The 25764-nt window shown below is 38.9% G+C and overlaps 1 protein-coding gene across 7 annotated transcripts in view; it reads right to left on the reverse strand.

Annotated features, from left to right (window-relative positions):
* Positions 1-25764, reverse strand: part of ADGRL2 (adhesion G protein-coupled receptor L2) — a 480081-nt gene that overhangs the window by 299720 nt on the left and 154597 nt on the right. For 2 of the 7 annotated variants that reach the window (XM_038412994.2, XM_038412998.2), the window contains one exon: positions 5229-5340. The exons of the other annotated variants lie outside the window; for them this stretch is intronic. The gene's annotated coding sequence lies outside the window, so the exon portion shown is untranslated. The remainder of the gene's footprint in view (positions 1-5228; positions 5341-25764) is intronic. 7 annotated transcript variants of the gene reach the window in all.

Raw genomic sequence — 25764 nt, forward strand, 5'->3', positions numbered from 1 at the left:
GCCATCTATGAAGGCCTGAGCTGTGTGTGACACTGAAATTACATCAGGGTTACTGATGATGCTCATCAATGCTGTAGTAGGATTATATTCACTTATATGGGCTCTGGTTAATAGAGAGAGCTAAATTATTCAAGTGATTTCTTTTAGTATATTTATTGCACCATGATCTTTTCCCCTTTCTGACACAATTGGTGCCATAAACAGGATTTCCTAGTCTCCTAGGCTTTTAGCCCAAAAGTTGCTTCTTTAAATATTATACCTATAAATGTAGAGAATGGAAAAATCATACTGACCAAGCATAAATTATAAATTAAGCTGACAAAGTACAGGTAGTAGCCAAGTGTTACAAAAAAGAAAAACCAAAGCTGTTCAGGATCCTAGCCAGACACTTGTGTTGTGACAGCCCAGCTAGGGTAACAAGGAGCAAAAACACACAGGATGCTTCTTGTTTATTTTTAAAGTTTTCCCCCTTAAGGTTATATCCGTGGAATCCCACATAAGGCAGCAAGCCTGCATTCTGTAATGTTTACTTTTGCCCAATCCTTCTAACATTTGTGTATCACATTAATACATTTGCAATTATTTGAACAGAATTATACTATGTGTTTTGACTTCTGAGCAATAATTGGAAATAACAGACTTTTAAGTAGTACCCCAGCTGTCTCCTAAGTATTATTAAGCCTCAAGAATTATTGGGGATGCACCAAACTACAAAGGAATTATAAATAAATGATTTCATCTGTACATGATTTTAATCAAGCTTGGCTTGCTGTTAAAAGGCTTGTTTAATGAAGGCTTTTTTCCCTTATGAGAGTCTAGACTACGTAGTTCAATATCAGCCAACCAAGGCTTATTGCCGTAACAACAGCTAGAGGGTTTACCACAAAAATATGCTTTCCTTTGAATCTGTTTCTGATCACGTATTTGGAAAATGACAGCCAAATAACTTGAATAAAATAAAATAAGTGACAATCAGTGTGAAGAAAACTCTGTTGGCAAGAATATAAATTAAATAAAGTCAAATAATATTTTTGATTTGATTTATATGATATTTTAATCTATAGTTTTAATTAAAATAATTATTTCATCTGGGATTTCTTTTCCAGTGTTACACTATAAACAGGAACACTTCAACAGCAGAAATAGCAAGAGGCAAAGACAAACCCTTGGCAGGTCAGCTGTAGATTGGATGGCTTCAATACTTATCATTACAGATACAGGAAAGAATGCAACATTACAAAATACTCTGGAAAAAAGAAATGCTGTGCATTTACCAGTCCATTCTCAACTGAATTCAACTTTTGCAACTTCAGTTTCCAGCAAATATTTACACACATGAATAACTTGATTCACAGTCATGACTCACATGAGTAAAGTTACATGTGTGCAAGTGTTTGAAGGATTGGTGCCTTATGGTCAAATTCTGCAAATTCTCTCACACATGTTTCTTTGTAGGTAATGGGACTATTTGGTATGAGTAAGAACTACTCACTTGAGTAAAGGTTTGCAGGTTGGGGCCTTTATCCTTTCTATTGCCGACTGTACTTATAAGACAGTCCATTTCAACACATTTTGTTTAGTTAAACTGAAGTAGTTCATTTTTAAAGAAAAAAAAATTCTACTGCCAAAAACTATAAACAAGACTAACTTTGACTAATATAAATATTTGAAAACCAGAACTTTTTGTTACGTATTATAGAAACAATCCCAATATAGCTGATGGGGAGAAGTGCTTTTATGGATAGATGAATCAAATGAAATATAGCAGAAGAGCATACACGTTAAATAAACACGAGAAAGTTTGTCTTATAACAGAGCACCATGTTTGGATCAGTTGTAGATATTCTCTGCTTTTAACAGCTCGAATGGAAATTCTTTACATTTCCACTTCCGCAACACATTATTTAAACCTTAAGCCTCTCTAATTAAAAGGAATCATTAAATTTATACCTATTACCTCCTTTAAGGTTTATTTGCTAATAAGCAATTGGACAAGGGATGTGTGAAATGAATAGTTGAAGAAAAACTGACAGCAAAAGAGAGGTCTGGAGGGTGAAGTTGGTTTATTAGGCACCGTTTGTCATGAATGAGTCTACTGCACGTACAAAAGCAAATCCCACTACCTTAGAAGATTAATTCTGAAGGAGGCACTCTTGGGTCAAAGTATACATAAGCGTGTGCCTAATCTCAGAGAAATCAGGCTATTTTCTCACAGCAATTAAGCAGAGGTCTAGGGTTTCACCCACCGTGTATTTAAACACAGGATACAATTAAACCCAAAAGTATTAATATCTTTGCTGTGCAAAATTGCCCAGGAAATAGATTTTGCCCTCTTTCAAATGGAAAGCAAGACAAATTAAGGAGGATGACTTTATCTGAGACAAAATTCTCTTGAAACAAGTGTATATGTAAGTTTCTAACTATTAATTCCTTATGTACACAGGAGTTTGTCCTTTTTTCACCTGTATATCTTATACTGAAAAAGCATAATGTTCAGTTTACCTAAGTGATTGATAACTTAATTTTTCAGTTAAATTAAATTTTTAAACAGTTCTACAAAATAAATTCAACAAAAGCACTATTAACATCCAATATTACTAACAAAAATTCTGTCATGTAGCCTTGTTTTCTATTAGACCAGAGAAATGAGTAACTGTAACATCTATTAAGTGATGAATAGTTTAGAAAGATTTCTTTCTTCCATGTTGTGTAAAGATTTTAGTTACATAAGCAAAAAGAAGGCTTGGTCTTGAAGAACATTAATGCCTATTTGAAACAGCACTCCGAGAGGAGGGGATAAAAAAAATAACTTCACAACATGTTATTTGTTACACATTGACCCCACTGGACAAGAATCTTCATAATCCAATATTTTATTAGATAAACTAATACTTTTTCAAACCCTCTAAAAACCCATTGTGAGCTGGTGCACTTTCACATTTATCACCTCTCTTTTGGCTACGTAGCAGATCTATAATCCACTTCACCATTAACCCACTATAATAAATCAATTTTTTTCATTTATATAGATAGAAAATGCCAATCAGGACAGCTCATTGTACACAAAACAATACTCATTAACAGTAAGAAATCAAGCAACCTGTATGTTTGGTCTTAAAAAATGCTACAGCTCTACCATCAAGGCAAAACAGAGAACAGATTCTAAATATATTGCATGAGAAAGCATCGGTGCTTTAATAAGTCACTGAAAAACTGTTAATAGCTTGAGCTTTCGGTCTGATGAAATTCTGCATATGATAGTAGATATTCTGAATTTTGTAAGAAATGTGCAGAAGTGGTTTGGTTTTGTTTTTTAAAATTACCAATGATTTACTTCTCACAGACACTGTTGGCCAGTTAGACTCCATTTTAACCTTTAAAAATGCAGCATTTCCCCAAACAAGTTACTTATTAAATAAATGTTCTTTTTTGAGTGTAAGTGACCTTTTAAATTATTATTTCTCAGCACTTGCAACAAAGAGAATTTCACCTATCACCTTTAGGTTTTTGATGCGCTGCAGTGAGTGAATCCCTAACCTTTTCACAACATGTAACATGCTGCAGAACACAAAATTACTTGCTAACTTTAATTAAATCCCTTCAGAAAAGTCTTGCTGACCTCCCTGGGGGAAAAAAAAAAAAATCTTACAAAATGGAGAGAATCTCCCTCACCTCAAAACCACCATATCCCTCATCTGCATTTGATAGCTGTAAATCAATCTGCAACTGTTTCACAAAATTATGTTCTACTGTACCAGATAACCACTGCTGTTGCTACCTCACAGTAATGTTTTTACATAATTTAAATTAAAAAAACATAAATCTCTTTTTTTTCCTGGCACTCAGTAAGGGCCTGATCCAAAACCCATTGAAGTCAACTGGACTCTTTGGAACAGGCCTTAAAACAGCAGTCACATGGAGTCTTCTAAATCAGTGGTTCTCAACCTTTCCAGACTACTGTACCCCTTTCAGGAGTCTGATTTGTCTTGCATACCTCCAAGTTTCACCTGACTTAAAAACTACTTGCTTACAAAATCAGACATAAAAAATACAAAAGTGTCACAGCATATTATTACTGAAAAATTGCTTACTTTCTTATTTTTACCATATCATTATAAAATAAATCAATTGGAATATAAATATTGTACTTACATTTCAGTGTTTATACTGCTCTATATACTATACACGTCATTGTCTGTATGAAATTTTAGTTCGCATGACTTCGGTTGTGCTTTTAAAGGTAGCCTGTTGTAAAAGTAGGCAATTATCTAGATTAGTTCATGTATCTCCTGGAAGACCGCTGTGTACCCCCAGGGATACGTGTACCCCTGGTTGAGAACCACTGATTCTAAGTTGTGAGCTGCCTGAAAAACATATGAGGAAAACACAAAACTTCTAGACAAAAATCACCCTATTCTCTATACCATAGGAAAAAAAAATTGTTCTACAAGGTAAGAGAATTTCACAACACAAGTGAATGTAAAAAAAAAAAAAGGAAGTCACTTCAGAACCAAACACAAAGACTATCAAGGAACAACAGGCCAAAATACCATTGGATAATAAATGGATGCAGTTCCCTCCACAGAAACTAATGGAGCGGTGACCTCTTTTCCCATTAAGTGATAATGGTAATTTTAAACTTGATCATTTATGTTACGAATCAAGTCAAACATAACATTTTCATGCTTTCCTTACAGTTCTTTACTAAATTAAAAGGACCCAAGTTTTTGCCAATACTATTTCCCTGATCCTGAGCTATTATAACTTACAACCAACATAGATAAACACACACACACACACACACACGAAGCATAGGATAGATTTTATTTACCGGCTTGTTACAGTTCACATGCATGCTAAATCCATCAGCATTACTCAACTTTGATGTCTTCCTCTGAAATATTCAGGCAATTCAGCATACTTCTAACACTAAGATGTTCATCATGTATTATATTTTTCTATAACATTAAGTTAAGAAGGGACATAAGTCTTAATGTCTAGGTAATGCTTTTAATATCTAGGTAAGGAAAATTGGGTTCTAAATGACTTAGATAACATGATGATCATTTAAATATTAAAGTTTTTTCCCTCCTGACTTGAGTAGTAATACTATTTTTAAAATGTACATTACAGAGAGAATTGGAATGAGGCTTATTTACTTGAAATGAAAGGTAATGTAGCCTGGGAAACATGCCATAAAAAGAACTTGTTAATGAAAAGAAACTTACAGATTTTAGGATTTTTTTTATGTCGAGTTAATAAGGTGGTGTTGAAATTTTGCAATAGATGCAATCCTCCAGATGTAAAATCAAAATTAGTGTCCTGTTATAAGCTGCAGTCCTAGAATAAGCAAAGAAGAAACAGAAAGATGTAAGGAATATGGACCTTCTTCTGTTTTGTTCTGGATAAAGGAGATCAGTTATCTGATTGGTGTGTAATCATAAAGTTAAACAGCAATAAAGGTAAACTGATTTACTGTCAAGTCTACATGCCATCTTTGTCAGTTCATTATGTATATTGGTGACAAATAGTACAGAAGTGACAACAATCAAATAACTTGCAACAACTTATACTCATATACAACTATTTACATTTCAGCAATGAATATTTATAAACAAGTGTCTTTCCCTTCATAAAACACTACTCAAGAAGCTCCCATTATTATCTAGTAAGTACAAACGTTAATTCTGAGTCAGTGACAGTCTGTTGAAACCTGCCCTTAAACAAGGCCAACTATGCTAATGTAAAACCCTTGGCAAAACCTGCTTTTGCTTCCAAATGTCCTATCATTTTATATCCCCAGTTCACAGGAGTACAGATTCAATATTATATATCTGTCCTTGAACCTGGCATGCCCCAATGAAACAGTTGGCAGAGTTTATTTTGCACTGTATCAATACAGTGTAAACCAGCATTCGCTTTCCACCATGGGGTTATTGAACCCAGCTTGCCTGGGTGCACAGACAGCACTTTGGCCACAGATGTGACTGGTTAACTGTACAAGCAAGGAGGATAAATCTACACAACAATACTTCATTCACCAAGGAAATCTGCAGTAGATTACAGCTTCTCTATGGTTACGTCTGTTCTTAATTTACTGCTTTTATTCAGTTTTCAACCATAAATGAGCCCCTTATGAGGCATTCACTATGCAGAATTGACTACTCTTTATATCTACTCGAAAAATATTTTTGGATAATAATGTATGGTTATGAAATATTTTAAGCAGTTTGAATAGTTACATTATATTCCTTCCGTACTTAATGATGCAGTATCCCCTGTAAAAAAGGAATCCTGGGCAATCTGGGGATTTCACATGTTTATAACAAACAGCAGCTTGGCCATACAGAAACGTAAATTTTAAAACTGCTTATTTCATGGGAATGGCATTGTGATTTTTAAAAAAGCTCTTATACTGCATCTCAGAAGAAAATCCTAGGCAAGAATTGTGACTAAGGGCCCTGTGGATAGGAAAATTTTTAAAAGTATTTTGGCAGGCATATTTTGTTTATGGGCTTTTTTGTTTGTTTGTTTAAGTTCATGATAGATGTAGACGCTAAACACCATTCAACAAGGGAAATCTGAAGATTTCTGAGAGCACATAAAGGTATGGGGGAGGGTTACCACATTATTTATAAAAAGAAAAGGAGTACTTGTGGCACCTTAGAGACTAACAAATTTATTAGAGCATAAGCTTTCGTGAGCTACAGCTCACTTCATCGGATGCATTTGGTGGAAATAACCACCAAAATAATAAATTATAAATAATAAATAATAATAAGTAACTGCTGGAATTAGCCTACCTTGCTTGTCACCATGAAAGGTTTTCCTCCTTTCCCCCCCCTGCTGCTGCTGATGACTTATCTTAAGTGATCACTCTCCTTACAGTGTGTATGATAAACCCATTGTTTCATGTTCTCTCTGTGTGTGTGTGTGTGTGTGTGTGTGTGTGTGTGTGTGTGTGTGTGTGTGTGTGTGTGTGTGTGTGTGTGTGTGTGTATAAATCTCTCCTCTGTTTTTTCCACCAAATGCATCCGATGAAGTGAGCGGTAGCTCACGAAAGCTTATGCTCTAATAAATGTGTTAGTCTCTAAGGTGCCACAAGTACTCCTTTTCTTTTTGCGAATACAGACTAACACGGCTGCTACTCTGAAACCTCACATTATTTATGTATGAAACGAAATGTAAGCATGGGTATTTTAATCTTTTTCACCATCAAAGATTCTCTCTCAATTTGTATGCCGAATTAATGTGCTATCTGCTTCGTAAGACCCATCTAACAGGACTGATTAGCATTGGACATGAAGTGGCATTCAAGGAAGAAGATGCCAGTAAACAGAGCTACCTTGGAAACCAGTGACATGCCATAAAGCTTCACATACAAAAAATATGTCTTGTCCCATGCCAATATCCCCTCACCTCTCCCCCCATCAGCAACTCAGACATATGTCCTCAGAGGGATGTCATCCCTTGATGCTGTAATTGGCAATAGAGCAGGTAACCCATGTCAATGATATGGAACACTCTTATTAATTGAGACAATAGCAATGAGGCTGTAAAAAACCTTCCAAGATGACAAAGTCCCCTTTGCATTATTTTAGATTAATTTAAAGTGTTGGCACACAAAGCTTTACAACTTTATTCTTGGCAGAATATGAGCACTTTCAGACTCATTGATACTCAGGGATTCTTCACTATTACAGAGCAAACTCCCTGTAGATGAACAAAAGAAAACATTTGAATGAGGTACTTGCAGTGTTTTCCTCATTAGCGGCTACAGTGTCTTGATCAGGGAATGAGTGCTTTGGGAAAAGCATTCTTGGCATTAAGAAGAAAGGACATTGCTTTTACAGGCAGGAACACTTTATGATTTTCTGAAACATCCTATCATAGCACCATATGTAATTCAAATAAAAAAATACAACTGAAAACAAAATTAAGTATCAGGGTACTTTAAAAATATGGGCATATGGATTTAAATACAGCAGAAAAATACTGAACTGATTTTAGCTTGGTTACTTAAACATTACCCTGTTTTATGGATTCCAGTTCTTCCTTTGTTTGCAATTTAATTGTAACTGGTTTTGATTTCTTTATAAAAATATAAATTGCATTGTTGTTATACTGTGTATTTTCATTCTTGTTTAGTGGATGCAGTTTGCATGCTAGGGACATTTCTGCATTTGTCTAAGATTCTGCTGGAGTTACTGGATAAAATACTGTAACTAAATTCTACAATAACAGAGACTATTCCAATAAGACCCTAAGGCCTTGTGAGTGCATAATTCCCTGCTGTATGCATTGACTTCAGTGGCAGTTGTGTGTGTGTGTGTGTGTGTGTGTGTGTGCGCATAAGTCCTGCTAACGTAAATAGGTGTTATGGCTCAGGACTGAAAGATTTACTTCAAAACAGAAAAGTCAGACAGGCAACACCACCCGATGACAATAATAATTGAAACTCAGCCCCATCCCAAAATACTAAACCTTAATGTACAGGCTTGGCACAGGGAGGCTTTGTGGGTGGCAGAATCCCCACATCTTTATTCACAACAGTTTCTGAAGCCTCAGACCTGCAGAAGCTTCTGTTGCCTGTCTACCACTGCCCTATACATGCAAAGTCAAGTGAAGTGGTCTGTGGATTCAGATTGTCATAGATCAACCTGCCACACCTATTGCTCCATAGTGATGTGAAAGGCGCTCCAGTAGAGCTGGGCTTCATACATAGAGAGTGGATACCTACTGCAGAGGCTTTAAGAATCTGTATCAGTTCCACAGCACAGTAAGCCCTCCTGAGCCCCAGGGAGCAGTACCATGGTGTCTTGGGGCTCCGCAACCACAGATGTCTAAGTAATTCAGGAGAGAAATAATCTGAGGCAGCCATGTTTTCCCAGCACCATGCAACTAGTCAACAACTCCCTTTCACCGACATCTGAGTCAGTGATGTTGTCCAGTTTGCTACATTGCCATTGGGGGTGGGGAGGTATGATGTCAGGAAATGCCTACTCAACATTCCAGTGGGGCGGGCGCTTCTCTTCAGCTGACTGGCAGTCTGCAAGAGTGATTGGCCTGGAGTGCCAAAGACAGGCTTGTGGCTGATAACTCCAAAATGACGGCATTCGAGAAGTGGAGTTCAGGCCCCAGCTGGCTAAAGACCACCCCTTCGCAGCAGCCAGGGGAGTCAATGCTCAGTAAAGTTCCCCCCCATCTCCCCACAACTGTCCCCAGGACAAGCAGTATCAGTTCCTGGGCTATGCGGTGGTGAAGGATGTTATTATTATGCTGCATACTAAAGGGCTAGGATTTGGCCCTAGCAGCACAGTCTAATTTCATGAACAAAAAACCATATCAGTTGTCTGTATTTGCGTGCCATAAATAAAATAAGCCACACAGTAATATACTGTTACAGGTCTAAATTAAACTGACAGCAGCAAGGACACTGCAAGCTAAGACTGCAGCTCCACTGTGAATTCACCTTCCTATACTAGTACTTAAGTACTGCCGTTAAGGATGATCAGTATCAAGACACCTGACCCAGCTGGCTAATCAAGTGTAATCTATCTGACCCATCTGACACCTGAGCCAGCCAGCATTCTTACATAATTAACATCATACACCAGTGTACTCATACCTCCACGCTACACTATACTGTGTATATGAAGAAGTGCAAGTTGGAGGATCATTTAACACTGAATTTTCTCAATACATCACAATTACAGAATCACCCTTGCTGAATAGCTTCTTTTTACTGAGCTGTTGGAAATTTTCACAGTATCTCAGTAGTTAACAAATTATATCATTTTTTATCTGAGATGGAGAGGTCTAATGGTTGCACATGGGGACTATAGGGTAAAACATATACAGGCATTAGGTCAAAACCACTTAAAGAGAAACCAAAGAAGTTAATCATTTAATCTACTCAGAGTTGTCCTGTTTAACTCTTACCTCAATATATATATATATATATATATATTTAAGCTCACTACTTTATGGACTGCAAACTTTATCCACATGGGCTGTACCATTAAAGTCAACTTTAATTGATTCCCATAGAATCCCCAAGGATCCCCATACTAGGACTTGAGGGTTGGTTAATATCAATTTGTAGGCCCAAATATTGAAAAATGCGGTTGTGTCTATGTACTAGTTTTGCTTGCAGTGACGTGCAGCAAGCTGGAGATTTTTTTTTCCTCTAAGCATTATGTAGCATTAACAGCAAAGATAGAATGAAACAACTATTAGACTATTACATATGCCTTCTCGGGCACTTGGATACTCTAACAGTTGAGACCAGTCCTTTCCTCCACCAGAACAAAGTTATTCTAAAGCCACTTTACCTAACTACAAGATCTTTTTAAAGGGAGGTCCTTGGATGGGCTACAAATGCCATAACAGCTTCTACACCACTCCCAGCAACTGGCAAGGCCAGAAGAAAGAGTGACTGCACCCTGGAAATCCCTGGTTGCTGTAATTGCTCTTTGGTGCCATAGGCGGTCAGCACAAGTTTGAAGTGCCTGAGGAATGTTTAAACATGATTCAGGGGACTGGAACTAATCAGAATGGTTTCAGGATCGAGGAAGCACAAAACGTGGCTTAAAACCCCCTTTGGACATCAATCCTTAACTTGTGCTAAGGGGTTCTCAGCTGTCGTTGAAGATGTTGAAGATCTGGTTCTGTGTGTCTCTGGGAAAAGCTTGTTAATTTTTTGGGATGACAGTGTGGTATGAAGAAATACAGGATATCCGACAACAATGGGCCAATTTCATCTTCGATGTAACCTCACTGACCTCCACAGATTTATGCTGGGGCAAAGTTGTTCCATTATACCCATAAATAAGTAAATATAATGCATTCTGTAAACTACTGATAACTGCACCCGAGACAAGAACATATATGCTAAATTTGAGCCCACGGCAAATTAAGAGTAGCTGAATGATAATCCCTCCACAATGAGGTGTGCAATCAATAATGAGCTCCCCTCCAAAGGTTAGCTCATTTACAAGAAGCACTTCAAAGTCTGAGGCCAAATGTTCACTAATAAACACTTTAGGTACTAGATGCTAAAATGCCACTGCAATAAAACAACTCCACCCTGGTGTATCAGCAATGGACCCCCACCAGGAGCAAACCCAATGGGGGCAAGTTGGATGGATTGATAGGTGAACCACTCCTGGATGTTACACACACTACACACATGCACTGATGGGTAGGTGACGCTTCAATGACAGAGGACAGTCAACATGACCGTTCTGGCTGGTGTTGCAGACAAATTCTGCTGTCCTTCTCAGGCTTCCTTATAATATTGGAATAATTGCTTAGTCCTGACTGGCACCAACATTCTTCAGACATCTTCTGTATACTGATAAATAAAGGGGGCTCTGGAATACTGCATACAATTTATTTCGACTTGTGTCTGGGATATGTTGTTCAGATGAGGCACACAGGGCTGGGCCAGATGGCAGTGTTAGGATCTGCAGAGATGCTCTAGGGAGTAAATCACTTTGACTTCTCAGAAAGTGATGTTCCATTTTCTCTGAGCCTCAACACTGGAAGAAAAAAGGCAGATGTGCCATCAGCAGTTTTCTCCACCAGTGTGAATTGCAGCACATTTCCCAAAGCCTGTGGTTCTGGAAAGAACTCTTTTATGGCTTTCTGTCCTATCTTATTTTGATATCCACAGATATATAATGAGATTTTTTTTCTGGGTTACTTATTGTGAATTTTATCTGAACCTGACATTATTAGGGTATGAGGAACGGGGCAGGAATTTCCTAAGAATGTGCTACCATCTTAGATTTTTGGTACAATTTCCTGGCAGGTGCAAACACCTTGAGAAAAGGCTTTGAGAATGTTCACAATCAGTGGAACTCAGTAGAGCAAAGAGTGAGATGCAGAAAAGTGAAAAAAAAAATGAAAAAAGTTAAAATGAACTACTTCAGACTTTAAAAACATACAAAAAGTAAAAGTTGGCTTCAGTCAAAATTTAGGTTGCAGTTCTGAACTGGGACCAATTCTCAATTTATCCAAGCCCAAACCATATTTAATGGAAACGTCTGATTCTTCCCCCAGAATTCTAAAAGCATTATTAGGTGCTGCTACTATAATTAATAGACAGTAATTTATAGAGTTCCTACTTCCTTTTTAGAAACATGCAAAACTAATCTCACAAAAATAAATGCAAAGTAACAACTGAAAAGTGACCTTTAACCTTTTGATGAATTTAAATAAAAAAATGTGTATTGGATCTGTACATTAATAGAGCCTGTTAAGCTCAGTAGAATATTTTATATTCATCTGTGGTTCGTCAGGCAGGTTCATGACCTTTACAGAACTGCAGCAGCTCCCTCTGTTCTGAAAGTTGTATGGGGAAGTGGTAAATATTATTTTGTGATTAGAAAATGATACTAGAATTGTTACAGAGAAATACCTAATGCAGAGTTTTCAGTTCAAGAATTAAAACATACACAGCAGGAGAAACTGCACACAGTGGGGCATATTTTATTCCTAGTAATACCCGTGTAAAATCAGAGCAGCTTCTAGGACTTTGGTGGTGTTATTCCACAATTACACCAGTTTAAGCACATGCCTAACTTTAACCACTTAAGTAGACCATTGACTTTAGCACCTTGTGGAATCGGAATTTGGTTCTGTGATCTTGTTCCATTCTACAGCGTAGAGAGAACGCATCCAAATGAATACAACTGAACTTTTTAAAAAAATGTAACAGTGAAAGTAACTAACCCTTGGAACAAATGTACCAAGGATTGTCATGGAGTCTCCTTCACTGACAATTTTTAAAGCAAGATTGTATGCCTTTCTTAAATATATGCTCAAAGATTTATTTTGGGGAAGTCCTATGCCCTGTGCTATATAGGAGGTCAGGCTAGATGATCACAATGCTCCCTTCTGGCCTTAGAATCTGAAAAAAAAAATTGTTAAATCTGTGTGTTGGTAGCATTTTATATGAAACACAGGAATAATAACCAAGTGCAAGAGAGTACATTTTTTAAAGCATTACATGAAGTGTCTGATACAGTGTTTACTAAAAGCTCAGTTTATCTACTGCATTTTTAGTTCCATATTCTGAGTTCCTTGTATACATATAGATTTTTTTTAAAAGGTCTTCAATTATGACTTGCTAGGTTTATAATTTACATAATACCCTGCCCTTCTGAGACCTTACAACTCAGTGGGTTGGTCTAAGATACCGAAATACAGGCGTAGAATTTTGTTGGTTGTGTGTAGAAATCAAACTGGGGATGGGCAAGTTGGAGCAGTGACACTTTCCCAAGCTCTTCTTATTGCCCAAGTTCTACCTTCTTCTGTTACCAAAGTAAGAAACCAAATTTCAGAGATCTTCATGATATGATTGTCCCTCTCCTTTCGTATGCTTTTGAGTTAGCAATGTTGACATTTAAATTATCATTACAAAGTTTCAAAGCTAATGCCCATTTGAAATGAATGAGACTATTCCCAATTTTTAGCCTTGTTGTTTCAGGCTGTCTTCAGACTCAAGCAAATGGCACAGTATTTTGATTTACATTTAACTCATATACTGGACTACAGTTTGTTTGTTTGTTTGTTTTGAAATCAAAGCTTACAATTTGGCTCCCCATCTTGTGTTCCATCAGGAAAAAATAATGGCTTGCCAAGCTGCTGGGAGCCAATCCAGTTAGAGCCTTGGTTGTATGTATGACCTACAATAGTCTTAAACATTGTGGAAATTCCTCTTTGGGTTGTTTTTTTTTAATGCCACATATGAAATAAACATAAATCTGACTAACTGAACATGATGCTGCACCTTATTCTGCATCATGAGAATGTCCTTTACTTCTTTCTCCATATACCCTTTTCACGGTGGTAAACTGCAGAGTGAGATTTAAACACTGTAATATCATCACAGGTACCACCTTTCACATGGAGCATTATAGCCTAATGTCAATAACTAAGTCGATGATAGGCAAAAATGGTGGTATAACAAATTCAGCTTTCCTGCGGGTCAATTCATAGCCATCTTTCCAACCAAATTATCCCAATCTAGAAGGTTCATGGTGAAATCCTGGTCCCAATGATGTCAATGAGAGTTTTTCCCACAGACTTCAAGGGGACCAGGATTTCACCTTCTTTCTTTAGTGTATGGGGGCACTTTCAGCCCATGTTAATTTTCTCAAGTATCTGGTGATGAAATAGTTTTAATTTTAGCTTATTATGTTGGATGATATTAAAGAAGTTCTGTATTAAAGTCATGAATGAGTTTGATTCCCCATGGTTTGAATTCCAGGGTATTACTGGTTAAGAGGTCTCTTGGTCTTTGGTACTGTTTCTCTCCCTCTATGTCTGAAACTTGCAAGCTGCTAATTGTGTTAGTACATTCTAAGACAGAGTCTGTTCTCAAAGCAATTCTTTGTAACAACAACTACTCACACAGAGAGAGACTCAAAGCAATACTCTGTAACAACAGAAACAGCACCCAGAGACTCCTCGCCCTTTTATTGTATTCATCTCGCTATGTTAACAATTGTGATTAAAATAGAGATAGAGGATGTATGTGGATGGATGCTTGGTGTGGATAATAACTGAAGGATCAGGGAGGTGCCAGCCTAAGAATCCAGTGTCCATCGGCTGAAGAAGGTGTTAAGTGGAAATAACCAGAGGACCCCCGGAGAGCAGACTGGAATCTACCCAACAGCCTCAAGAATGGGAGAACCAAAGAACAAGATAACATCTGGCAGCACAGAGCTGTCAGGAATGTGCCATCTGCTGATTGATTCAGCAACAGCATGATGAAGCAATTCCCATAGACTGGCATAGGAAGAAATTCCTATAAAAATGGACTCTAGAAAGTGAGAACTTTGGGGTCTGATTCTGCAAACCAACTTCCAGGAGCATCAGATGTGCATCTAACAAGGCCCTGCTCCCTCCTCATGTCCAGACCACCTGTCCAGTGGCTTGGCATGAGCAACTCTAAGGCTGGTAACTATGATAACAACCTTGCAGAACCTGTAAAAAGAAAAGGAGTACTTGTGGCACCTTAGAGACTAACAAATTTATTTGAGCATAAGCTTTCGTGAGCTACAGCTGAGAACCTCTGTGTGTGAGTGTATGAATGAATATGTGAATAAATATGAGATTGAATGGAATGTTATAGCTATAACTAACTGCTTACTATGATTCTTTCTGTATTCACAATAAATGTGGTATTTTGCCTTTTCCCCTTTAATAAGATCCTGCTGGTTTTTATTTTATCGGTATAACAATTTTTCATCATTTACTTTATTATCACATAACAATCCTTCCCATTAATGGATTGCTTTCATATCTATTCATTGTTTTGCAATATACTCTTTCTTATGTTTCATCATTGGCAAGGGACGAAGAAGACAGGAGAGAACTAGGTATTAATGATTCCTGGGCTGGTGCTTCAGGAAATGTGTGTAATTTTTTATGCTCAAGTCCCGCCTGCCAAGAACTTCCAACTTTTATGAATGCGTGCAAATGTTTTTATGCAGCCAGATACCACTTTCACATAATTGCTATGGGAGAGTCATCTAACTTGATTCTGTCATAATTTAAGTGGAAATCCTGTTACATACCATTCAAGGATGGGCAGAACACAGCCCACATCATTTTCCCAAAGATCTTATACTGACATTCTCCATTTAAATAAGGCAAAGCTAACTCTAGAAAATGGTTCTGGATAGGATACTAATAGTAATATAACGGCTCTGAATAGTACAAGAACACTGGTCAAAACCACAGATTCTAAACAGAACCACCATGAACAAAATAGCCAACATATTTTGCATCCTAGCTTGCTAATAACTAAAATGTGCTGTTGCCAGAATAAGTTTCCCTCAGAGCAAAACTTAAGAATCATATTATTTAGCTGGTTACCAGACTGTTTGAGTTATCGGTCCCTTATTTAATCCAAGGGATTACTCAACAAAACCAATGTTCATTCAACAACATTTACGAAATCTGTTGTGGATTACCACTATCACCAGTTAAACCTGTTTCAAATTTATTGCTTTCATTCAGGTTAAATAATAAAAGGGTCCATTTGTACCACCACATGTATATACATGAATTCAGCTTTCATCATTCTCTACAAGTTTAATCCAGTGATTTATATTTTTTAACACAGATTTGGGGAATCTGTTGAAGAACCTCAGCCAGACTGATAGAAGAGTTAGACTGGATTAATGTGATATGTTTAAAGCCAGCCTGTTCTGTTTGGTGAAAGAGAAAAGGCAAATATTTTAACACTGCAACCCTGCGTGAGGTTCTAATCATTTTAATGACTTTAGCAAAGGAGAACAGAGCAAGGTTGGGAAAGTTCAGAGACACTGATCTTTATTATTAGAAATATGTTAGAACAGCAAAGAAGCAAAGCTGCTTTTTTCCTACTTTTTCTTTAGTCACAGCAGGAAATAACACTCCACAGATTAGAGTTTTCTGACATTTAAGCAGTCAGGGCAGTGGTTACATTTTAATTTAAAAAATTTTTTTTTAAAATTCTTCCAGTCTTCCAACATTTAACATACACACACCATACAGAAAATTCAGTGTGAATTACTTGTCTTATGTTTCTTCATACAGGCAAATTTTTTAATTTAAATTGAATTGAATGGCTGAGGGTTTTGTTATTGGGATACAAAGACTTTTGCCTTAGGTCAGCAGTTCAAATCCAGCTCAAATTAGAAACAACTGAAAGTGTTTAACCACCAAATGGCCATGTGATGGGTTGCATGAAATGAATTGGGTGCTCACAGTCCAGTTTGCAATGGATAATACCCAACATAAAAACAACCACCACTGCCTCACTTCCCGAGATGGCATTGCTTGGCAATCTTAGTAAAGAAGTCAGGAATTAATTACTTCCACCCCTCTACCAGTTTCTCTCAGTTGAGGTGGTCAGGGCTGAGGTGCAACAGTGATGTGGTGTAGGGAAGCTTCTCTTGCTGATGCTCATGCTATACGTGCAATATGGATAAACAGAGGATTTCGGTCTCCAGAGTTATCACATGGCTCTTAAAAATCCTTCTCAAAGCACTGAAGGAATTAGAAGATTGGAATGTCCAGAACACTACATGAACTTCCCACATTCCATGTTACAAAGCTTTTTAATGTAGCAACTTTTAATCTTCAGCAACAAATTAAGACTTTCTTGAACAATTTGGTAAAACATGGCTCTTACTACAAGCAGTGGACAAATCAAAGCTTTAGAAAGGAATGTCTGATTTTGCTTGATATGCAGTTCTGATTATTTCTAATTTAACCTAACTGTAACTTTTGTTATCATAGAATCATAGAACTGGAAGGGACCTTGAGAGGTCATCTAGCCCTGTCCCCTACACTCATGGCAGGACTAAGTATTATATCTCCTGGAACTCCTTATACTAAGAACGTTATCAAGATGGAAGAAGCAAAAACATAACAATGTGCTCTGTTGCTTAGAATAAGGCACTGAAAGTCAAGTTCAAACTTGGGGACATAAAGTTAAGCATAATCCACATTTGAGGATCAAAATAAGAGTTGCCTGGTTTTCAGCAGGGCTGAGTGCTTTGAGCTTCCACTGAAGTCAATGGACAATGTGGAATTTCAGCATCTCGATAATCAGATAATTTTTACTCGGGTGCTTAAATATGGATTTAGGTGCCTAACGTTAGGCACCCAAGTTTGAACATTGTTGGGTAAAATTAATGGTATTTAGGCAACTAAATGACTCTGATGCTTTTGAAAAAGGGATTAAGACTCATCCTTTGAAAATGTTATCCTTTTAATCCTAAACTATTTCCCCTGCTATACACATTGTGTGACTCTTACAAGTCATTATCTTCTCTGTAGCTCAGTTTACCAGCTGTAATTTGATGAGGCTTAATCAGTGTTCGTAGAGGGTTTTAGAACCTCTGATGAAAGAATCCTAAGTGCAAAATATCATTATTAGTAGTATTGTTAAAAATCTCCTACAATAAAATACATGGCTTCTCCAAGTTCTGAAGCACTCATAAACAAGGTACTCCCGTCGACTCCTGCTCCCTCTGTGAGAAAGGAGGAATGACTGACTTCAACTCAGGTTAAATATTTAGAAGCAACTTAAAATATCTTGACCTGTCTGATTTGCTTTAGTGATCAGAGTGGTATTTATAAAGAAGCCCAGCGAAACTCTTGGAACTATATTATACACTTGTGTATGAGGGTGAAATTCACTCCTCTGCAGGGAACCAGCACCATGACTATTGTGTCTCCTAAATCTCATTTGCACAATGAAAATAGAACTTAAGTGAGATGTAAAAGAGGCCAGAGCCTTGTACAGGATCCCTGCATGGTAGTGAATTACACTCGTTGGAATTATTTTCTCACATAAAAGATCTTTGGTTTTATTTCAGTACTAAGGGGCCAAATTCTGCAGAAATTACATAGACAAAACTCCCAGTGAATTCCCAGAAGATATTTCTGAGTAAGCAAGGACTCAGCAAGGAGTACAACATTTGGCCTTCAGTGTTTAAAAATAATTTGGCTTCAGTTTACGGACCAGTTCAGAAAGTCCAATTATGGTACTAATTACATTCAAGCGTATTTTCCCCACATTCCTTATTTAGTCACTACTTTTAGTTGCTGTTTTGTTTTTGTGCCACCTTGCCATCAGTTTGACATTCTGTTGTCTTGATGATCCAGTATAAATTTATTTATTTAAAACATGCTGTCAAAGCAAAACCTTACATTTTTACTGGAATTTAATGGGAATTTGAGACTGTAGAGAACTAGGCTGGGAACTGTCTCAGGATATGTTCCTCAAGTCCCAATAGGATGGCGACACTTGATAATATAGAGATGACATAGTTAAGGTGAAATCCTGACCTTGCACAGCCTGAAAAAACTAGGGTGGAAGAGATTTCTACAGTTGTAGAAGTGAGGGAAGAATCAGCTTCAGCAAGCTACAGAGCTGCAGTGCAGCTGAGAAGACCAGTGAATCCACATAGTTATGGATCCATGGATCCATTCACTAGCCCTACTATACCAAATCACTTCCTGAAAGCTCTCTGAAGCACATGTTCCAGTTCTGTCTGGGCTTCACCAATCCTACCCCTTCTCACCCTGCTAAGTGGAATCGTATTGAATCAAAGGCCTCCCTACACCATCTGTCTGGACAGATTTGTCCATTAATCCCTAAAGACTAGACTGAATTTTTAGCTGCAGTCTTGAGCAAGAGCAGGGAGAACTGGAGGTCCTGGTGATGTCAAGGAATTATGACGTGATTGGAATAACAGAGACTTGGTGGGATAACTCACATGACTGGAGTACAGTCATGGATGGTTATAAACTGTTCAGGAAGGACAGGCAGGGCAGAAAAGGTGGGGGAGTAGCACTGTATGTAAGGGAGCAGTATGACTGCTCAGAGCTCCGGTACGAAACTGTGGAAAAACCTGAGTGTCTCTGGATTAAGTTTAGAAGTGTGTGCAACAAGAGTGATGTCATGGTGGGAGTCTGCTATAGACCACCGGACCAGGGGGATGAGGTGGATGAGGCTTTCTTCCGGCAACTCACGGAAGCTACTAGATCGCATGCCCTGATTCTCATGGGTGACTTTAATTTTCCTGATATCTGCTGGGAGAGCAATACAGCGGTGCATAGACAATCCAGGAAGTTTTTGGAAAGCGTAGGGGACAATTTCCTGGTGCAAGTGCTAGGGGAGCCAACTAGGGGGAGCGCTTTTCTTGACCTGCTGCTCACAAACCGGGTAGAATTAGTGGGGGAAGCAAAAGTGGATGGGAATCTGGGAGGCAGTGACCATGAGTTGGTTGAGTTCAGGATCCTGACGCAGGGAAGAAAGGTAAGCAGCAGGATACGGACCCTGGACTTCAGGAAAGCAGACTTTGACTCCCTCAGGGAACAGATGGCCAGGATCCCCTGGGGGACTAACATGAAAGGGAAGGGAGTCCAGGAGAGCTGGCTGTATTTCAAGGAATCCCTGTTGAGGTTACAGGGACAAACCATCCCGATGAGTCGAAAGAATAGTAAATATGGCAGGCGACCAGCTTGGCTTAATGGTGAAATCCTAGCGGATCTTAAACATAAAAAGAAGCTTACAAGAAGTGGAAGGTTGGACATATGACCAGGGAAGAGTATAAAAATATTGCTCGGGCATGTAGGAAAGATATCAGGAGGGCCAAATCGCACCTGGAGCTGCAGCTAGCAAGAGATGTCAAGAGTAACAAGAAGGGTTTCTTCAGGTATGTTGGCAACAAGAAGAAAGCCAAGGAAAGTGTGGGCCCCTTACTGAATGAGGGAGGCAAGCTAGTGACAGAGGATGTGGAAAAAGCTAATGTACTCAATGCTTTTTTTGCCTCTGTTTTCACTAACAAGGTCAGCTCCCAGACTGCTGTGCTGGGCAACACAAAATGGGGAAGAGATGGCCAGCCCTCTGTAGAGATAGAGGTGGTTAGGGACTATTTAGAAAAGCTGGACGTGCACAAGTCCATGGGGCCGGACGAATTGCATCCGAGAGTGCTGAAGGAATTGGCGGCTGTGATTGCAGAGCCCTTGGCCATTATCTTTGAAAACTCGTGGCGAACGGGGGAAGTCCCGGATGACTGGAAAAAGGCTAATGTAGTGCCCATCTTTAAAAAAGGGAAGAAGGAGGATCCTGGGAACTACAGGCCGGTCAGCCTAACCTCAGTCCCTGGAAAAATCATGGAGCAGGTCCTCAAAGAATCAATCCTGAAGCACTTAGAGGAGAGGAAAGTGATCAGGAACAGTCAGCATGGATTCACCAAGGGAAGGTCATGCCTGACTAATCTAATCGCCTTTTATGATGAGATTACTGGTTCTGTGGATGAAGGGAAAGCAGTGGATGTATTGTTTCTTGACTTTAGCAAAGCTTTTGACACGGTCTCCCACAGCATTCTTGTCAGCAAGTTAAGGAAGTATGGGCTGGATGAATGCACTATAAGGTGGGTAGAAAGCTGGCTAGATTGTCGGGCTCAACGGGTAGTGATCAATGGCTCCATGTCTAGTTGGCAGCCGGTGTCAAGTGGAGTGCCCCAGGGGTCGGTCCTGGGGCCCGTTTTGTTCAATATCTTCATAAATGATCTGGAGGATGGTGTGGATTGCACTCTCAGCAAATTTGCGGATGATACCAAACTGGGAGGAGTGGTAGATACGCTGGAGGGGAGGGATAGGATACAGAAGGACCTAGACAAATTGGAGGATTGGGCCAAAAGAAATCTAATGAGGTTCAATAAGGATAAATGCAGGGTCCTGCACTTAGGATGGAAGAATCCAATGCACCGCTACAGACTAGGGACCGAATGGCTCGGCAGCAGTTCTGCGGAAAAGGACCTAGGGGTGACAGTGGACGAGAAGCTGGATATGAGTCAGCAGTGTGCCCTTGTTGCCAAGAAGGCCAATGGCATTTTGGGTTGTATAAGTAGGGGCATAGCGAGCAGATCGAGGGACGTGATCGTTCCCCTCTATTCGACACTGGTGAGGCCTCATCTGGAGTACTGTGTCCAGTTTTGGGCCCCACACTACAGGAAGGATGTGGATAAATTGGAAAGAGTACAACGAAGGGCAACGAAAATGATTAGGGGTCTAGAGCACATGACTTATGAGGAGAGGCTGAGGGAGCTGGGATTGTTTAGTCTGCAGAAGAGAAGAATGAGGGGGGATTTGATAGCTGCTTTCAACTACCTGAAAGGGGGTTTCAAAGAGGATGGCTCTAGACTGTTCTCAATGGTAGCAGATGACAGAACGAGGAGTAATGGTCTCAAGTTGCAATGGGGAAGGTTTAGATTGGATATTAGGAAAAACTTTTTCACTAAGAGGGTGGTGAAACACTGGAATGCGTTACCTAGGGAGGTGGTAGAATCTCCTTCCTTAGAGGTTTTTAAGGTCAGGCTTGACAAAGCCCTAGCTGGGATGATTTAACTGGGACTTGGTCCTGCTTTGAGCAGGGGGTTGGACTAGATGACCTTCTGGGGTCCCTTCCAACCCTGATATTCTATGATTCTATAAGAGGCACTGCATAACTTTTTCACTGCTAGAGAGTTACAGTTCTTGCTCTGTTCCCCTCTTGCTCCAGGGAGGGTAAGTTACTGCAGCCCTTGAGAGAGTGCAGCTTACTTCCTCTCTCATGCCTGGCCACCTACCCTGACCAGCATGGAAGGCGAAAGGAAGAGCAAAAACCAAGTCACACTCTGCCTTCTCTTTACTGACTTGCTCATGGGGAGGAGGATCTGGAGACCAAAGGCTACATTCCATACCAGACTGATACAAGGTTGAGCAAAAAAAAAAAAAATGTATAGGGAACTTCACGCCCCTGCTTGGCTGAGTGAGACCAGGGCACCAAGCAAAGGGCCAGAGGTAGTCAATTACTTTTTGTCAAGGTCCAAATTTCTTGGTTAAGGCATAGTCAAGGTCCAGACTCCAGAGAAACCTTTTTCATGCTGCAGTAACAATAATGATAATAAAGTAATAATAATAAGTAAATAAAAAGATTTTGCAGTCTTTTCAAAAACATCTGATGGTCCAAATCTGGCCTGCAGTCTGCCTATTGACTACCCCGGTATAGGTGATAACAATCTGAGCATTTTTGGAGCAGGATTGAGGTCTAAATACTATCCAGATATTATTTTTATATACATAAATATATATAAAATTGTCCAAAACTTGCAACAAGCTCAAGAGAAAATATTCTGTCACTAGTGCACTGCACCACCTTGTCTCTTACAACTCTGTGGTTCTGCGGAAGAGGTGCAAATACTTCCATAGAATTCAACATGCTGCAGGGAAATGACAGCACTTTTCAATTGTTGGCATTTGTGCAACGTGCTGCGAAGAAAGAATGACAGAATAGACAGACAGACAGACTGAAATGTAATAGACTCTGCTGTTTGTCAATCTTCTGGGAATTTGGAATAGCTGCTTGGCACCCTTCAACACTTCGGTCCGCTGAGAAGAAATATACGTTTTGAAAATCTGAATGTAGCTTTGAAACAAACCTGTCTGTAAACCTTTGACAAATCTTTCATTACAGAAATGTGCAAGTATGGCTACCAGTGTTAAGTAGGAAAGTCATAATGACAAGGAGAACCATTTATCATCCATACTCTGTGCATCCTGTTTACTGGATAAGGTGTATGCCAACAGTAAGAGTTAAATAGCATTCCAAACAGCTGTTCAATCTGCCTAGCAGCTATGGAAACGCCTAAAGTCTTTTCATTTCAAATAATTTATCATGAAGGTAGTTAGTGGCACCTGTCTTTGACTTCTCACTAGTACTGAACCCTTACTGGCCCAATGTATGCAAGGTTTGGTTCACCAGGCCTCTTTAAAGTTAATGACAAAGCCACTTACATAGAAATAATGCAACACAAACTGTGATGGTGCACAGTAGAATAAAATGGATCACTGAGTATTATTCTCCACACTGGATGAAGGGATACTTAGTATATTGACCACAAAAGTAGTAGTGTTTGCTTTACTTCTGCTTGAGTCAGTGAGACTCAAGGCAGTAGATCTTTGCACTGCAGCTCTCTAAAGCCCACTATTAAGCAGCTGGGATCCTCACCATTCTGAGGTTACGTTAAAAGAGGGCAGTTAAATCTGAGGGGAAGACTACAGCATAGTAGCCCTGCCAGTGGTTGAGGCTGCATGCCTGAGATATTGAATCAGCACATCCACTGGCTAGCCTCAGTAGACAATGCTGACCCATTTCAGGTCTCCTAGTGTCCTGAAGTTTGCTTGTCCTCATGTCACCACAACCCCCTTTAATGCACATGTTCTATTGCCTGTGCCCTGGGTTATGCCAGCGGAAACTGGCATAACCCCAGGGCTGAATCTGGCCTGTGGTCTCCCTTCTTTTTCCTGTAACCAGGTGTTTTAATATAGCCAAACATTATTTAAAACAACACAAACACATCTTGGTTTTGTATGAGGGGAAATAACAGGCCTCTTTATAGCACATATTTTATCCTGCCATAAAATTGGCACCTGGTGTAACAAAAAATGATATCAGTGTGCACTTTATAGACTTAATGTGAATAATGCAAGAAGTATTAAATGAAAAAAGTACTGAAATTACCACTGCTGATAATTTTTCAAGAGTGCAGAATAATTTCTTGAGAAAACAAGAGGCACTATTCATTATGCTGTATCACATGAACTCCAGTTTCATATTCTCCCCCTCCCCTTGCATTTAGGTTTGAAAAATGCAAGCATCCCAGCTTCTTAATAATGATGTTGTTGTATTCATGCAAATCCCTCAGAACTTATGTCAATGTTTAATTTTACAATAAATAGAAAAAGAAGCTTGTTGCATCTGTAGTCCCTTGGCTGGTAACAGACTTGTCATCCGAAACATTTCCCACCGCAGTCGCCTCACTATTCTAGAGGTGGTAATAGTCAAGGAAAATGTTAACATTCATGTGGTGTATTGAGAGAAGTTTATAGATATTGACAGTAGTGTTCATGAAATAGATTATATCAAAACACCAAATATATTATCTTTACCCCAGCGGTAAGCTTTTGTAAATTGAAGTCAAATATGTAATCATTGAACTATGCTAGGATGATAAAAGGAGCAAAGAAAGGACTTCAAGTGCTACGGATTTGTAGATGGAACTGTTCCATCATTTCTCCTTAATGAGTTTTAAGATATTTTTTACTCTATTTATTTACTGTGCAAGTCCACATGATGGACTTATAAATGGAGGGCTAGAAACTGCATGGTTTGTGTAAGCAAAGATTCCACTGACATCCATGGACTTTTGCCTCTGTGAGAGCTGTAAAAAAAAAAAAAGGTCCTGAGGATTTAATCCAATCACAGGATTTAGTCCAAATCCTGCTGAGAAAAGTCTTGTGGAATTTAAGGATGAAAATAGCAGGGTTGTATAGACATTAAATAGGATTCTAGAGAAATAACTCTAAAACCTATAAAATTTAATATAGAATTATATGATGTGTATGAAATTTGTAAACCATTTTATAGAATTTAACAGAAAATTACATAGAGAAGTTATTCTCCATTCAGGAGTTTTCCATAAGAGTAAACCCATTTGAAACAAGCTGGATATATTTAGGAAAATACATGTTTCTTCAAAGAATAGTAGAGCAGATTGCTAGGGCTTTATAATTTGAGATAGTTACAAAATTGCTCCTAATTCTGAACTTTAGAATGCTAAAGCAACATTAGCTGAGCTGTTTTCACAACCCTATGGGGGGAAAAAATGAAATGAAAGAAAAAGGTCACTAATTGCCTTAGTCATATTTACTTGTATTTCCACTTCTTGCAATGAGAGCTGGAATGTAAACCTATACACGTCTAAGGCAGAGGGAAGTATATATGTTTTACATCAGTTAGCCTGCTGTGCAGGGTCAAATGAGCACTGTAGGGGGAAAGCATATTTAAAATATTAGGCTTGCTGTGCACAGGAACCAAAGCACCAGAGGCTCTGGGTGAAATCCTGATTCCACTGTAGTCAGTCAGAACTTTGCCAACTTCAGCTGGGCCAGGATTTCACCCCCAGCCTATTCAGAAGATCTCCATGGGATCTTTTTACTGGCACCTAGGGCTCTGAGGAATGCAAGGGACCTGGGGGACATGTTTTGTGGGCCCATTGACAATGTGAATTCAGTGCCTTGCATGGTGACAGGTTTCAGAGTGGTAGCTGTGTTAGTCTGTATAGTATCGGCAAAAACAACGAGGAGTCCTTGTGGCACCTTAGAGACTAAAAAAATGTATTTGGGCATAAGCTTTCAGTGGGT

This window comes from Dermochelys coriacea, chromosome 8, assembly GCF_009764565.3.
Source record: "Dermochelys coriacea isolate rDerCor1 chromosome 8, rDerCor1.pri.v4, whole genome shotgun sequence".
Lineage (NCBI taxonomy): Eukaryota > Metazoa > Chordata > Testudines > Dermochelyidae > Dermochelys > Dermochelys coriacea.